Source organism: Elephas maximus, chromosome 7 (assembly GCF_024166365.1).
Source record: "Elephas maximus indicus isolate mEleMax1 chromosome 7, mEleMax1 primary haplotype, whole genome shotgun sequence".
In the NCBI taxonomy this organism is placed as follows: Eukaryota; Metazoa; Chordata; class Mammalia; order Proboscidea; family Elephantidae; genus Elephas; species Elephas maximus.
The window spans coordinates 87,347,116-87,351,887 of NC_064825.1; positions in this window are offsets into that span (position 1 = coordinate 87,347,116).

Below are 4,772 nucleotides of genomic sequence, written 5' to 3' on the forward strand. Positions count from 1 at the left end.
GAAGCCTCAATGATTTGCGTGACCTAGCCTCAGAAGTCACACAGTGTCCCTTCTGCTGCAGTCTATCAGTTGAACAAGGCCAGCCTCAATTCAGTGTGTGAGGGCACTACACAAGAGTGAATTTTTGGAGGCATAGCTCATTGGGGGCCATCTTTGTAGACTACCATATACCTCTTTAACTTTTCAACAATACTCAGTGCTTTGGGGAATTATCTACTTTTTTATTGTAGTAAATAAATATGTAACTAAACATTTGCCATTTCAACATTTTTTATGTGTACACTAATTACATTCATCATGTTGTCTACTTTTTTTTTTTTTTTTTAGCTTTAGCAAAGAGAATTTTATTCTCTCACAGTCTAAGAGACTAGAAGTCCAAATTCAGGGTGCCAGCTCCAGGGGAAGGCTTTCTCTGTCGGCTCTAGGAGAAAGTCCTTGTCATCAATCTTCCCCTGATCTAGGAACTTCTCAGTACAGGAACCCTGGGTCCAAAGGATGCACTGCTCCTGGCACTTCTTTCTTGGTGGTAACGAGGTCCCCTTGTCTCTCTGCTAGCTTCTCTCTCTTTTTTTTTTTTTTATTAACTTTTATTGAGCTTCAAGTGAAGGTTTACAAATCAAGTCAAACTGTCGCATATAAGTTTATATACACATTACTCTGTACTCCCACTTGCTCTCCCCCTAATGAGTCAGCCCTTCCAGTCTCTCGTGACAATTTTGCCAGCTTCCAACTCTCTCTATCCTCCCATCCCCCCTCCAGACAGGAGATGCCAACACAGTCTCAAGTGTCCACCTGATACAAATAGCTCACTCCTCATCAGCATCTCTCTCCTACCCACTGTCCAGTCCCTTTCATGTCTGATGAGTTGTCTTTGGGAATGGTTCCTGTCCTGGGCCAACAGAAGGTTTGGGGACCATGACTGCCGGGATTCCTCTAGTCTCAGTCAGACTATTTAGTATGGTCTTTTTGTGAGAATTTGGGGTCTGCATTCAAAAAAAATTTTTTTTTTTTTTTTATCCCACTAATCTCCTGCTCCCTCAGGGGTTCTCTGTTGTGCTCCCTGTCAGGGCAGTCATCGGTTGTGGCCGGGCACCAACTAGTTCTTCTGGTCTCAGGATGATGTAGGTCTCTGGTTCATGTGGCCCTTTCTGTCTCTTGGGCTCTTAGTTATCGTGTGACCTTGGTGTTCTTCATTCTCCTTTGCTCCAGGTGGGTTGAGACCAATTGATGCATCTTAGATGGCCGCTTGTTAGCATTTAAGACCCCAGATGCCACATTTCAAAGTGGGATGCAGAATGTTTTCATAGTAGAATTATTTTGCCAATTGACTTAGAAGTCCCCTTAAACCATGGTCCCCAAACCCCTGCCCTTGCTCCGCTGACCTTTGAAGCACTCAGTTTATCCCAGAAACTTCTTGGCTTTTGGTCCAGTCCAGTTGAGCTGACCTTCCATGTATTGAGTATTGTCCTTCCCTTCACCTAAAGTAGTTCTTATCTACTAACTAATCAGTAAAAAACCCTCTCCCACCCTTCCTCCCTCCCCCCTCGTAACCACAAAAGTATGTGTTCTTCTCAGTTTATACTATTTCTCAAGATCTTATAATAGTGGTCTTATACAATATTTGTCCTTTTGCCTCTGACTAATTTCGCTCAGCATTATGCCTTCCAGGTTCCTCCATGTTATGAAATGTTTCACAGATTCGCCACTGTTCTTTATCGATGCGTAGTATTCCATTGTGTGAATATACCACAATTTATTTAACCATTCATCCGTTGATGGACACCTTGGTTGCTTCCAGCTTTTTGCTATTGTAAACAGAGCTGCAATAAACATGGGTGTGCATATATCTGTTTGTGTGAAGGCTCTTATTTCTCTAGGGTATATTCCGAGGAGTAGGGTTTCTGGGTTGTATGGTAGTTCTATTTCTAACTGTTTAAGATAACGCCAAATAGATTTCCAAAGTGGTTGTACCATTTTACATTCCCACCAGCAGTGTATAAGAGTTCGAATCTCTCCGCAGCCTCTCCAACATTTATTATTTTGTGTTTTTTGGATTAATGCCAGCCTTGTTGGAGTGAGATGGAATCTCATCGTAGTTTTAATTTGCATTTCTCTAATGGCTAATGATCGAGAGCATTTTCTCATGTATCTGTTAGCTGCCTGAATATCTTCTTTAGTGAAGTGTGTGTTCATATCTTTTGCCCACTTCTTGATTGGGTTGTTTGTCTTTTTGTGGTTGAGTTTTGACAGAATCATACAGATTTTAGAGATCAGGCGCTGGTCGGAGATGTCATAGCTGAAAATTGTTTCCCAGTCTGTAGGTGGTCTTTTTACTCTTTTGGTGAAGTCTTTAGATGAGCATAGGTGTTTGATTTTTAGGAGCTCCCAGTTATCGGGTTTCTCTTCGTCCTTTTTGGTAATGTTTTGTATTCGGTTTATGCCTTGTATTAGGGCTCCTAACGTTGTCCCTATTTTTTCTTCCATGATCTTTATCACTTTATTCTTTATGTTTAGGTCTTTGATCCACTTGGAGTTAGTTTTTGTGCTTGGTGTGAGGTATGGGTCCTGTTTCATTTTTTTGCAAATGGATATCCAGTTATGCCAGCACCATTTGTTAAAAAGACTATCTTTTCCCCAATTAACTGACACTGGGCCTTTGCAATTATCAGCTGCTCATATGTGGATGGATTTATATCTGGGTTCTCCATTCTGTTCCATTGGTCTATGTGCCTGTTGTTGTACCAGTACCAGGCTGTTTTGACTACTGTGGCTGTATAATAGGTTCTGAAATCAGGTAGAGTGAGTCCTCCCACTTTCTGTTGTCTACTTTTTGAAGTGTTCTGTTTTCTTGCTCCCACGACATACCTCTTTTCTGTTCTCTTTCTACTTCTCTCACAAAAGCTTTTCAGTGGTCTTTCCAGGCCTCATCTTCCTCTGCCCCATCCTTTAGGCCTGGTCTTCTCTCTTAGGTCTCTTGTCTCCCAAAGCCATTTAATCCAAGACCACAATTTTAATTAATCCCTAAGATGCAAGTGACTAAAAAATTAATAACTCCGGCCCAAATATGCTCTTTGAACTCCATAACCCACCTTCTTGAAATGTCCCCTTGAATATCCTAAAGGTACATTTAACTTAGCATGTCCAAACTGAACTCAGAACTTCTGCCCCCAATTTGGTTCTTCTTCTAGAATTTCCCACGGCATCTAATGACAACATTATTTCCTCCCATTGCACAGAAACCCCAGAATCATCCTCAAAACCTTCCTCTCCTTTATTGAGTCTGTTTATCCTGTCACCAAAACATTATTCCCAAAATATTTCTCCCCATTCTTCCCCACCTCTATCATCACCACCCTCTGTTCAGGCTACTATCTCTCACCTGCCATGCTCCAGGACTATTCCTAGAAGAGGGTGGGACCCAGGACAACTCAAGGCAGTGCAGAGTTCATCCAAAATACTGACCTCTGAAAGGAGGCCACTCTGTATTGGCCCTTTGACATATGGTTAAAGACAGAAATTTCAAAACTGAATTTTAATGACATCAAAAAAGAGGAGTAAGGTGCAGCACCCTACAGCCTCCCACCTCAAGCATGGGCTCAGGGCAGACACTTCATTTACCCTACCTGAAGGAAAGGTCTTGCTTTCCCTCTTGCCTGTCTAGAATCAGCAGTGAAAGTGGTCTTTTGCAAAATACAGATGTGGATCATATTCACTGTTTAAAATTCTCCAGTAATATTCCATTGACCTTAGGATAAAGGCAAAAACACAAAAACAAAACAAAAAACTCAACATAATTTACCGCATAAATAGGGGACATGATCTATTTTCTTCCTTATGATTACAGCATTTTGACTACAGATAACAGAAACTTGAACTCAATCTGATTTGAATAATAAGGAGTTTTGTATCCCATATAATAGGAAGTCCTGATATAGGGTAACTTGTAGGGACAGTTGACTTAACAGTATCATCAAAGATAAAGCTTTTTTCACGTCTCTGCTTTGTCATTCTTGGGTCCAGCTTCATCCTCGGGGGAGTAGAAGATGGCCGCAGCAGTTTCTGACTTCACATCCAAATTTGACAACACTCAGAGGAACAAAAGAAGGCAACTTTTCTTGGGACTTGCTCTTAAAAGTAAGGAAATGTTTCTAGGAAGTCCCCCATGAAATTTCCCTTGTTTCTCATTTGCCAGAATGAGAGAACAAGCATGTAACTAAACCAATCACCAGGGAAGGATTATACTCTTTTAACTGGGAGTGGAGTTGTTGTCCCCTGAGCCAGAAGGCCGTGTTAGAGGAGGGATGGAGTCCTAAACACAGTGGCAATTCTGTTGGGAATCTGTAGGCCCGCCCACTATCACCTATTTAGTACCTCCACATTGATCTTACTCCAAGTCTCCCTGAAGGTCTGTACTGTAGCTACATGAGTCTTCTTTAACTTCCTTGTCTGCACCATGCTTCCCTCTATCACAAAGTCTTTGCACATGCTCTTCCTTGTCCTTGGAATGCTTTTGCCTCGGTAAATCCAAATCATCCTTCCGATATCAGTTCAAGCATCACTTCCTCATGGATTCGTCTCTGCCCTCTGTAACAAGATCAACTCTCCCTACTAGATAAATGCTCTTAGCGCCATGGTCCTCTCTCTGGTAGCGCTCAATATAGCTGTGGTTTTAAATTGATTTGTGTTATTATTCCATTAACGTCTCTTCTCAATGAGACTGAAAGCACAATAAGGGCAGAGACCATGTCTGATTTTCCTCACTGCTGTATTCT